The 12801-nt window shown below is 41.7% G+C and overlaps 1 long non-coding RNA gene across 1 annotated transcript; it reads left to right on the forward strand.

Moving 5' to 3' along the window:
• Positions 1 to 1024: 1024 nt before the first annotated feature.
• On the forward strand, positions 1025 to 5995 carry LOC143441281 (uncharacterized). Its single transcript, XR_013108542.1, has 2 exons — positions 1025 to 1151; positions 2039 to 5995. It is a non-coding gene; the product is annotated as an uncharacterized LOC143441281 (long non-coding RNA).
• Positions 5996 to 12801: the final 6806 nt, after the last annotated feature.

Genomic DNA, 12801 nt, shown 5'->3' on the forward strand with positions numbered 1-12801 from the left:
TTTTTCTGCTTTTTAGTGAGGATTTCAATAGCTTAGTACAAAAACTCAATATGAACAAAAATAGTATTTCCCATGACGGTTTGTTTGTTTGTTTTAAAACAATTTTGGTGTTCAGAGACAGAGTTTCTCTACACAGCCCTGGCTGTCCTGGAATTTACTGTATAGACCAGGCTGGTCTCAAACTCATAGAGATCTGCCTGCCTCTGCCTCCCAAGTGCTGGAATTAGAAGCATGCACAACCAGACCTCACAACAGTTGATCTTCACAATTCATTTATAATTAAGTAAAATTCATCAAAAGAAAATGATTAGATCTTTAATTAAATTTAATTTTATGTTTTATGCTCATTAGAAAATTTTATTTAAGTCTTCCTTTGGTTAGTGTTCATTCGTACATTAGTATATAATATGTGTTGTATTTTAAGGTAACAAAAGAAACGTCCCGGGCTGGAAGTGCATTCCATTGGTAGAGTGTCTGCTTAGCATGCTCAGCCCTGGGGGGATCCCTAGCCTTGCATGAATATCAGGTATGATAGTGTGCACCTGTGAGCACAGCATTCAGGAGGTAGAGGCAGGAGGATCAGAAGTTATAGGCCATCCTCCCTCGTCAATATAGTGGGTCTGAGACCAGGCTAGGCAATGTGAGACCCTGACTATAACAATGACAATAATAATAATAATAATAATAATAATAATAATAATAATAATAATAATAATAACAGCAATAGTAAACAAAGAGATGTCTAAACATAGTCCTAGATGTCAGAATTTGTGGTCACACTGCAATGACATCCTTTACTTTAAATTAATAAGGTTTTATTTACCAACACTTTAATCCTAAGTTTATGAAAAGAAAAGGGAGCAGCAAGAAAAGTTATATACACTGTTTCACTAGTGGTATCCCTTTATACATATCACTGAAATGGAAAAAAAAATCATCTTCCACTCTTATTTGACTATCTAGCTCATTTATTTCCAAAGGAAACCTGTCAAATGATTAAGCTGGGTTGCAAAAGATGGGCCAAGTTAAAGCAAACAGGACTTTTGTGGTCATTTTCGGGAAACAAAACTCAAGAGAGCAAAGGAACGCCCGGATAACATACTTCAAGTCCAAGGAAATGCGAGCCTTTCATGCCCCAAGGGCAAATATTAGTAAGTGGTATTTTCAAACTACTCTTAGAGAAAATGTTTAACAAATGACCGTTCTCAACAATTCAACTGCTTGACTCAAACTGCTTAAACTTAGCTGTCTTTAAATATAGTTCAAAGACGGGTGCCCATTGGATTTTAATATGTGACCTTTGCACTAGTATTTGATGTTGCGTGTGGAAGAGGAGAGTGGGTGGTTGACTTTTATTTTGTACAAATACTGCAGATGGATGCTCTGCTGGAAACCCCGGGGGGTCATTGAACCTCCGGAGACTGTCACCTAAGCTTCTGCTCTAAGGTGGAGACCAGATGGCTTCCCCTGGCTAGTTTCACCTCAACTTGGAGAAAGGGAACTTCAGTTGAGAAGTGTTACCACTAGACTGCTCTGTAGGCAAACCTGTGGGCATTTCCTTGATAGTTAATTGAGGTGGGAGGGCCCGGCTATGTGCAGTGTCACCCCTGGGCCAATGGTACTGTGAGCGCTATCAGAAAGCAGGTTGAGCAAGCCATGAAAAGCAAGCACTCCTCCATAGTCTCTGCACCGGCTCCTGCCCTGACTTCCCTCAGTGATGGACCAAGACATGAAACTGTAAGCTGAAACAAACCCTTTCCTCGCCAACTTGTTTTTGGTCATGGTGCTTGTCACAGCAATAGCAACCCCAGGTCAGACAACCTGGTCCTCAGAGCCCCTCACACTCTGGATTCTTCTTGGTTCCCCTGTATTCATAGTCCCTTTCTCCATTGCTTATTAAGTGGCTGTGATGTGAAAGGTCTCCTGGAGGGTAAGGATTTTGTGTGAACACTCTTTAAGTAGTGATTTCACGGTTATTTAGCCAAAAGAAAAAGTCTCGAAATCAGCTATTAACACGAAACACAATCTTCCTTTCCAGCAATGAAAAGGGACCTTACTCTATGAGTTTCAAAGCCAAATAACTTTCAGTCGGCCATTCTGCTGACCTTGGATGCCTGCTGCCTGGCTAGCATGGGAGAGCTGGCATGGCCTGTACCCGTCCCACAGAGTTCGTGCTGCTCAGTCCGAGGACCAAAGAAAGAAACGAATACCCACTCTAAATGGAGACTTGACAATATTGTAAGTTTTCTTTAACAGTGACAGGGTTGGCATGGGGCCTTATCCCTCAGCCTGATTTGGTCTCAAATCCAGTCCCATGCCTCAATACTTTTATCCTTAACTGATTTGTACCCAAAGATATGTCTTCAGAAATACAGGAAATACATGAATTCCCTCCACAAGCACTGAAGATCCCAGCACAATCACAGTCATGAGCGCTTACCCCAAACAACAGTATACAAGGGGACCTGGTAGCACAAACTATTTCCAATTGGGGACCCTTAAAGCAAAGTACCTCTTCTTACTCCGTGGCCTTGGTGAAGGGTATGTGTATATTTAAATTGGATCAAAAGACATTTAGCTTTGGAAAATGTTCACCAAAATAAAATTTCATGGGGAGATTCAGTGTACACTGAATGAAGTCACTCTGGGTGAACAAGGTTGGGGCAGCCCTGCTATCTGCCAATTCCCCCTCATGTGCATACCAGGGTCCCACTGAGAAGGCTGCATGGGAACTCTGGGACCCCTGGCGCATGGCATTTAAGCCATTTCTGTAAACCACTAAGCAATTTCTTTCAAGTGTTCCTATTTACTCCATTCCTATTACCCAAGCAAACACAGGATGAGTCTCCGTTCAGACTGAGACGAACTCATCTGCTATAGTTTTGGTCTAAAAACTACCCACAGGGCCAGTTAGTAACCCTTCTTCCAGATGGTCCTGGTTAAACTAAGTGGGTCACAGAACAAACCCAATGTCATGATTCTGGTAAGGATGAACTGGTAGGGACAAGAGAGGGAAGTGAGGCAGCGAGAGAAGAGTAATCAGAATACAGTGTATACATGCATGATGTTGTCAAATAACAAAATTAATAATGAATAAAAGGAAATACCTTGTAGGACTAAGAAAACTAGAATATTGTGTTCCTCAGAGTGGTGCTTCTGTGAGGCCAGGGGACCATTGCTCACTGGACTGCTATTTTGTGAGACATGGTTTTCCTACACAGTAACAGAAGCAGCTCCTTAGAACTAGATTATTCTAAATTGAGGCATGAGAATCATGTTATGTTCCAGGCCATTCTGGAACTTTTGACTCTCTTCCCTTAGCTTCCCCAGTGCTGGGATTGCAGACATGTGATACCATGTGTGCCTGTCATGAAACCCTTACAATGATGGGCTTAGCGGGAAATCTCCAGTTGTTTGGGTTATGCTCTTAAATAAGACCACATTTCTTCATTTCTTCTCTGTCATGAGTGGCCTGGTTCTTCTCCATGTCTGTTTTCCATCATGATAGCCTACCTCCTTTCCACACCTTAGCCTGAAAGCAACGCGTCTGCCTCAAAGATCCCTCAAACTGTGAGCCCAGGCAACCCTTTTCTGTTTATGAATTGGTTGTGCCAGTGACTTGTTGTAGTAATGGATGCCAAACCACCAATTTCCTTTCTCCTTGTGCACAAGATATGCCGTTTATAGCAGATTAAAACATCTCTTCCAGAAACAAACAGAAAAGTTCCGTCTCCCAGATGACTTGAGCTGTCAATACCAACCCCCAACACCTTTTGTTCCTTCACAATCTACACCACTATCCACACCCAAGATGTCAGTAGCCCAGCATCTTATCCAGAGTTTAGCACATAGCAAAATAACAGAGAAAAGATGCTTTCTAAGCAGACACCTTCTGAAAACCTTCACACACTTTCTAAAGAGATGGGCATGGGAATGTTCCTTAGAACATTATTTGTAATTTTAAGAATAAGGTTGCAACCTCAGAATAGAATGATAAGAAGTCACTAGAACATCACGAAATGGGATGCAGTGTTGAATAGGCCATGTTTTGAAATGACACAAAAACCACAATAACGTTTCTGTTAGTTTAAGAGCACACAAAGCAAATGTCACTGCCTTCAACACCACATGGTAATTCAGGAATGATAAAGAAAACTACTTTCTGAAGTCCAGATCCAGCAGGATCTGAGGAGGAAATGTGGAGTTGGCAGGATGAAGACACACAGACATCTTAGTGATGGAGCAAGCCCCAATTCTCATATTTTATTGATTTTTTTTAATCCCAGTCAAAACAAAAGTCCATGTAGAAAAAAATCACCTTGTAGTCACAAGATACATATTTTCAATCACATGTGGGCATCTAAGGAACTTTGTTAAAAGTATAATGAGAGAATTAGAGCTTGCTACATCTATAAGACATCTGTGTGTCTTCATGTCATGGACTGGACATTTCTTCCTCGAACCCCTGACCTGCTGGAGCCGGACTCCTGCAGCTGTTGCTCATGGTACTGGAAGTCACTGGAGTCATGGGTGAGGATGAAACACGGAGCTGGGAAGACTTGGAAAATAAGTCCCTGAGGGAACCATGTGTTAATGACAGCAGTTGACATGGTCCTCATAAGAAACAAGGGTCTCAAGTGGAAAAAAAGAAAATGGTGCTGCCCGCTCTCCCTCTGTCTCCCACGGGCTTACTAACTCACCTGGGGTTTCCTCCAGTGCTTTTGACTTTCTAATGACTCATGCCCCACCCATTAACCTCGTTGGTTGCACGGATACACTTTTTTCCTCACAGTCTCACTTATTGCTTAATATTAGTTCTTTCATCTAATTGTATGACTTGTTACTTGTCCATTGGCTTGATGTAGTGGCCAGCCTTGGAGATATCCCTTCCTGGACCCTACCTCACAAGTATCTGTAGATTTGTGCAGTCCCTCCCAAGGTACCAGGCTTGGGGCCATTTGACTATGACAAAAGTTAAGGTGCGTGCCTTGTCCCCTTAGTTCTAATTACATTGCTTCTCCTGCGCTGTCCAGTCATGAGCTGCCTGTTCTGGGAAGAGCCAGACGCAATGTCATGAGGACACACAAGAGTCCCAGGTAGGCTCCTCAGATAGCTCAGCTGATAAAGCAATATCCAAAAAAGCCACAGGACTGGAGGATTTTCCTCCAAACTAACCTTCGAATACCTTAAGGTGAGATGTGATTGTCTCCCTTTAAGGCAATAAGAAGTGATTCATTCCACCAAAGATATGAAAAGACATTATTTTTGCAATCTTCATTTTTTTTTTTGCAAGAATGTCTTTAATAAAACTAGTGTTCATTCTGGAAAATTAGGAGTTGTATGGACTTTGGGTATCTGCAGCAAGTTTCTTTGTAAGAACTGGACCATGCGTCCTATAAATTACCAGTGTTGATCTTTGACCTCTGCCATTCTTCCAGTTCTGGCTCATCTACTATTAAGGAAAGACTGAAGGTTCAGAAATGTACTAGCAATTGCCATTTGTATATACTAGGCACGGGGGTGGCACTATTAGAAGGTGTGGCCTTGTTGGAGTAGGTGTGTCACTGTGGGCATGGGCTTTAAGATACTTGTCCTAGATGCCTGGAAGCCAATTTTCTCCTGTTTGCCTTCTGAACAAGATATAGAACTCTCAGCTCTTCCTACATCATGCCTGGACTCTGCCATGCTCCCTCCTTGAAGATAATTGACTGAACCCTTGAACCTGTAAGCCAGCCCCAATTAAATGTTGTCCTTATAAGAGTTGTCTTGGTCATGGTGTCTATTCACAGCAGTAAAACCCTAACCAAGACAGCAATGAAGGCGGAGAAGACAAGAAGGGATTCATGTCAGGCATACTGTGAACTACATGGCTTATAAAAAACATAAAACATAATTCATATTTATAATTGTTTTTAAATGTGTGCTGAAAATGTAAATCTTTTTACCAATAGTTTTCATTTCTCTTAGTAAATAAATATGTAATGTTCTTCATGTATATTGCATTGGGTCTATATTTTATCATGATAGGATGTGAACATTTCTCTAACTTTCTTTAAACATTCTCTAAACATTTAGACATTTCAACACGTGTTGAAATAAAATTTTGTCCAATCATAAAGCAAAAATACCAAATCTATGATATATCAAATATATTGTGTATTCAGATTTTTATCTATTTAATTCAGACATTTCCACTTTGTTACAATAACCCTAAATGAGAGACTGGTTCTTCATTTAACACTTCCCATTGCTTATAAATGCGAATTGGTTTCACAATCATCTGCGAGCTCACGCAATAGCCTGTCACATGTTAATCCAGATATATAAGCTATTCACAGACATTCACTTATATGGTGTACAAGGACACAGTTCGCATATAAGAGACATGAGATAAATGAGATGATACCTACAGTTAAGGCTGCAGAACTTGGGAATTTAGGTTTCAGATAACTTGCCCATCACTGTGTGTAGAGGTTCTGTCAGGATAGCTTTCAATAGCCATGATCACAACAAACAGTTCTGTGTTTCTGGGAGCCTGAGTCACTACATTTGTGCAGTGTCACAGAATGCCTTAGGGACAGAGGTGACTACCTGTTCAAACAGGAAAATTACACAATAGTTTAACCAAATATGATTTTAATATTGTTTGACTCAGAATCAACACAAATTATTGTTTCTTAAACAATGGTATGTTTTTTTTTTTTATTTCTCAGACTTCTGCTAGCTGTAGTGAAGGTATGCTAGCTTACAGAAGGCATACTAGGGATGAGATTTCCAAGCAAACAAGGGACTGTGATTGGCTACACACTGGGAATGTTTAATAGGGTTCCCTAGAAGTTCAAATCATGATCACATTTCTGCCTTTCCAAGACTCCATTCTGAAACAAAATTCCAACCAGGAAGTTACTCTTCCAGTGCCACTCTTCTGGCGACAGGGTTGGTAAAGGAGTGAGAAACGGTAATAGCCTAGGAAAACCACAAGGCATTTAGAATACAAATTCTGGTCACACAAACACACAGCAGCATCCCTGGATGTTAGAGAAGGAAGAAATTCACCTGCCAGGCCCAGAAGTCAAATTTAATATCATGCATTCCTCATCCAGTTCTGGGCTCTGAAAAACTACAACCATATAGTTTTGAAAGGCACATGGAAGCTTACATTTCCTCCTGCCCTCAGTTTATGCTAAAATCTTTCTGGCCGGTGTGGAATGAGCTATCAGCAACACAACCTTTCTTCAGGCTGCCATCTTGTGTGAGCTCATCTTGAATTTGGTTGAATTTGTCTTCTAGTTAATGATTAGTGACAACTAGTGGGGAAGACCAAGAAGGGAAGACACAGTGTTCACACTACAGCCTTTTGCCCTCCACAGTTAATTCTGGAATCCCAAGCAGAGAAGCTTGATTTTGATGTGTGAAATGAAAAGAAGACACCCACATACTAGTCTCCAGAAACGGTTTCAAAGCTGGTGCAACTAAGACACATCAGAGGCCACTCGAGGCTGCTGTGACTCCTATAGCCAGGCCCTCTTTCCTGGCGAATGTACTCAGCCTGCAGACATGGCTGGAGTCGCCTGTGTATACTCTCCTCCATGTATTTCAACTCAGCCATGGAAATACACTTGAAATTACATCTTCTCTCTGGGTTTGTTGCCCTACTGTTACTTGAGTTATTCTGAGGATGTCTGGCTCACTTCCTTGCCACTAAGGCACCTGTGGCACCTTAATGCCCCAGACAAGCCTGTGAGAGTTCTGTGAGGGTAGGCCTTAGTTTATTATGGCATCATTGCTCAGCCTCTCCTGCTGTATGTGTTTTGCTAATTCCTAAAGACTTCCTCTTGAGAATGGATCCCTGCTTTAGGCTTCACTTCTAAAGAAGCAACCGAAACTTAAAGAATTTGTTATAGAATATCCCAGGTCTGGAGAAGATGGTGTGGCTGCTCTGGAGATGATCTGGTTCTAACAGATGAGGCCTGCACTAATCTTTCTTATAGCAGATCTGAGATCTACCATGGACTAGAAATAAGACATATGGGTCAGGAAGCCATGGGGGTATCCCATTTTTGTGCAAGGAGACCATGAAGGTATCCCATCTTAGGGTCTCCTAGCTCGACTTAGCTGCATATATGGCCTCTACTCAAGTTCAAGTTTCTAGATGCATTAATAGTGTGGGTGGTAGTCAGAGTGACTGCTCTCATAGGGACATCTTGTCCTGTTTGTTTTTCTACCTAACTCAAGTTCCAGGAGAATAAGCACAGGTCTAACATACATAATGGAGAATGAAACTGGAATCATAGTGCCTAAAAGTCACTGGACACTCAGAGGATTGCTGCCAGATGATTGAGTCAAAGGATACACTGAAAGGCAGACTTGAGGCAAGCGGACTGTAGCCTGGAATTCTGTGCTTAGGAGTCTGGCCTTTCTTCTGTACATATCGAGAAATGGAGCCAGACCTTGACCCTTGCTGCCTCAATCCTGGAGATGCTATCTCTTTAGGACCAACTTATCTTCATTAATTCATCAAAAGGCCAACCAGCCAGGGCATGCTGTGCAAGTGACTACAGAAATGGTCCTCTAAGGCAGGATGCAAGTATGTTACATCAAAACTGACCCACAACTACAACTTTTAAGGGTGCTTAGCTGTGGCAGCATTAGGTTTTCAGTGTGTGGAGGAGGGGTTCTCGTAACACAAAGCAGAAGAATGGAATTGCCTGAGTTAATGACCATTCTGATGCAAGCAACATCTTGGACATTTGTGCATATCTGACCTGGGACAGGGGAACGATAATTAAACCACTGTTTGAGTTGTGAACCAAATAAAACAGGATATTGCTGACCCAGACACAGGAAAATTCCTAACCAACAGTTAGGAATGTAGGAAAGGATCTCCATGACAGCTGGAAGAGTAGGTGACTCTGGCATCAGTCTACTCCAGACAGATTTCCGACCTGGCTGTACTGTCACCTCTGGTGAGAATGTTGGTAGCCCTGCTTCAGCGTAGGGCCAGTTGCTTTAGTAACTGAGGCCATGTAAGCTCCGTTGCACAGGCACATGGGCCACAGATCAGCCCTTCTCCAGCAGGTCTCAGACTCCCAGCCACAGAAAGACAATTTATGCTCAAGAACTTAAATTGTCACACACACACACACACACACACACACACACACACAAGACAACAAAGTGACAGAGGTAAGGAGCCTGACAAACACTATGGTTTAAAGTTCATCTTGTTACCAGAACCTGTGTAACTTAAACCCCAAGCTTTGAAATTTCCAAATACAGCAGTTTTCAGAATCTGTTTTCCCAGTGTTAGACAGGAGGAAGTCAGAATTACGGGTGGGGTTAGGTGGATGTGGTTGGCCACAGCATAATACTGTTACAGTACCGGCCTTGAATGCACTAGGCAAGCGCTCAACCAAAGAACCTTGTTCCGGTTTTTATTTTTGTTTTCAGACAGTCTTACTGGTATGATACTGTTTAGGGATGCATAAACAGAATCACTACCATCTATCTGGGAGAGTCAGGAGGAACCTTGCCATCTGATACCAGGAGTATCAGCATCTCCTCTTGAGGATTTTAGTCTCATTGATAAAAGAATTTAAAAACAGACTCCAGTGGAAGCTTGACAACAATTTGTTACAGTTAAAACAAAATAAAACATAGCGGGCAAACTGTAAATTCCACAGCTGTCTAGAGGAGAGAGAGAAAAAACCGCCATGCTGTTTCTAATAAGCAGATGGCAGGCAGGCTGTGGTGGGGAGTGGGTTTGTGTAAGGAAGCCCAGAGTGCCAGGAAAAAGCACACTTGGGATCTGTCTGGCATCCACAAGAAAAGATAGAAGAAAAAAAAAAGAATAATTAAGTGTTTCTGAGGTGAGGGTCAGGCAGTAATTCTGGGAAGGAAAGAACATTATTTTAAAGTGGATCCCTTTCCCTATGAATATCCATTTATCCAAAGCCTTGACCTAGACAGTTGGATTAACTCTTACGAGAAGAGACATGACTCTCTCTACCTAGGGATAAAGTCTATTCTTTACCGTAACAGCAAGCTCCTCATATCAGCCTTGAACTTGTGATCCCCCACCTCAGTCTTCTAAGAGGTTAGGATTACAGGGATACACTGCTATGCCCAGCACCATAAGACTGTTGTTTTTTTTTTTTTAATTTTACCTTATGTATGTGAGTATCCTGTGTTTCCTACATATCTGTAAGCACAGTGCTCACAAGGGTAAGAGGACTGTGGGATCCCCTGGAATTGAAGTTGTGAGCTGCCATGTGGGTACTAGGAACCAAACCAAAGTCCTCTACGAGAGCAGCAGGTGCTCTTAGCCACTAAGCCATTTCTCCACTCCCCACGGGACTATTTCAAAAGACATTTAAAAAAAAAATCAATGTAGCATTAATTATACAAGGTAATAGATTTCACTGAGATTTTCAATATATAATTTGATTATATCTTCTCCTGTGGGACCCCATCAGGAGCTGAAAAAAAGAGAGGAAATTGTGGGGCGCTGAGCTATGAGAGAGAGCCAGGGGCCCAGGAGCAAAGCTGAATACCTTCCTCCCAGGGGGTCTCTGGGGTTCAAAAGCTCGTTCAACCAGATGCCTGGCTGTCTCTCCTAGCTCAGCACCCCACAATCTCCATGACCTCTCTTGTCAGAATTTCCTTTCCTGTAGGGCACCATTTTCTTCCCAGACTATTTCCTTTTTATCTTTATGTCTTTTTTAATATTCCTGAGTCTGTTGGTTTGAAGAAAAATGGACCCTATCAGATTGTATATTTGAATGCTTGATTCCAAGTTGGTGGAACTCTTTGGGAAGGATTAGGAAGTGTGACCTTGTTGGAAGAGGCATGTCATTGGGGGTGGGCCTTGAGGTTTCAAAAACCCACACCCTTCCCAGTTAGCTCTTTTTCTGTCTCTGGCTTGTGCTTATAGATAAGATATGAGCCCTCAGCTACTGCTCCAGTGCCAGGCCTACTTCTGACTGCCACGCTTCTTGTGTTGGTCAAGGACTCTAACCTTTTGGACCTGTGATCTCCAGATTAAACACTTCCTTTTATATGTAGCCTTGGTCATGGTGTTTATAATGGCAATAGAAAAGTAACTAAGACACTGGACTCAAAAATATTACAGAAAACCTACTTTTGTTTTTCTGAGACTTGCTTATTTCATTTAACATGTTGATAACCAGTTTTGTCCATTTTTCTGCAAAATAATATAATTTTGTTGTGTTTTTTTTTCAAGATTTGTCTTTAACTGTGTGTCTGTGTGTCTGTGTGTCTGTGTGTCTGCATGTAACTATGTGCATATGTGGGAATCTAGAATCTCAGAATCCAGAGAGGACCCAGAACCCCTGAAGCTGGAGTTACAGGTGGTTGTGAGCTTCTATGTAGGTTCTGGGAACCAAACTTGGATCCTCTGCAGAAGCAGTATCTACTCTTAACCACTGAGATACCTCTCCAGCCCCGATTCTATTTTTCTTTACGACTGAATAAAACTCCATTTTACCGATATACTGCATTTTCTTATATTTTTGCTTGTGAGCTTAGCCTTTAATGGCTGAGCCATTGCTCCAGCCCATACCACAGTTTCTTTATCCTTCATCCAGTGCTGGGCTCTTAGGCTGATCCCTTAAATCAACTGTTGTAAATATTGCTGCAATCAATTTGGGTTTGCCATTATCTCTATCGTATGTTGATTTGAATTTTGGGGGTTTGTATGCAGGATTGGTATGGATGATATGGCAGTTCTATTTTTTTTTTTTTTTTTTGATTTTTAAGAAACTTTGATACTGATTTCCTCCCCCGCCCCCGTAGCCTCATCAGAATTTTTCATGATGATGGCCACTCTCACTCATGAAATGGAACCTCTATCTAATTTTGATTTGTGCTTCCCTGATAGTTAAAGATGGCAGCTATGTAGCCATTTCTTCCAGATTGAATCATGCTGGAATGAGTGGCCAACTCATAAGACTCAATGCCTAAAGAAACTCATGAGGTTCAGGAAGTTCATGAAACCAGGCTCAGAAAGTCCCAGAAGTTACCAGGCTCACTGGATCCATACTGGAGTTTTTGTAAGCAATATATCTTTGCTAGAGGATAAGAGACCGATAGTGAAGCTGCCTGGAGATTTGGCCAGAAATTCCAAGGATGCAGCTTTCCTGATTCTTTACTCACATTAGGATGGATCTTTATCAATTCAGTTGCCCCAGAGTCACTCCATGCTCTTTATAACCCAATGAACTTTGCAGTTTGTCAAGCTAGATTTGGGTAGAATTGTTTCTTTGATCTGTCACGGATATTAAATCTGGGTGAGTAGATGTTTGTTCATGACTCTTCAGGAAGTCACACAATGGTGATGAACATGTTTTCAAGTACTTCTTGTTATTTGTACTTCTTTTGAAAGCTGTATTTGGCTGGGTTGTGGGGGTGCACTCCTTTAATCCAGCACTCAGGAGAAAGAGGCAGTCGGATCTTTGAACTCGAGGCCAGACTGGACTACAGAGTGAGTTCCAGGACAGCCAGGGCTACACAGAGAAACCCTGTCTCGAAAACCCAAAACCATACTATTACCACTACCACTACTACTACTAAAAATAATAATAATAATAATAACACAGCGGTATCCAACTCATTTACTCCTTTATTGGTTGAATTGTTTGGCATTTCATTTTTTAGCTCTTTATACATTCTGACTATTAAATCCTTTTGAGATTAATGGATGGCAAGGATTTTCTCTTTTCCATACGCTGTGTCTTCAGTCTGCTGTTTACATTCCTGTACAACTTTTCTTGTGGTGCATGT

This window comes from Arvicanthis niloticus, chromosome 2 (genome assembly GCF_011762505.2).
Source record: "Arvicanthis niloticus isolate mArvNil1 chromosome 2, mArvNil1.pat.X, whole genome shotgun sequence".
Lineage (NCBI taxonomy): Eukaryota > Metazoa > Chordata > Mammalia > Rodentia > Muridae > Arvicanthis > Arvicanthis niloticus.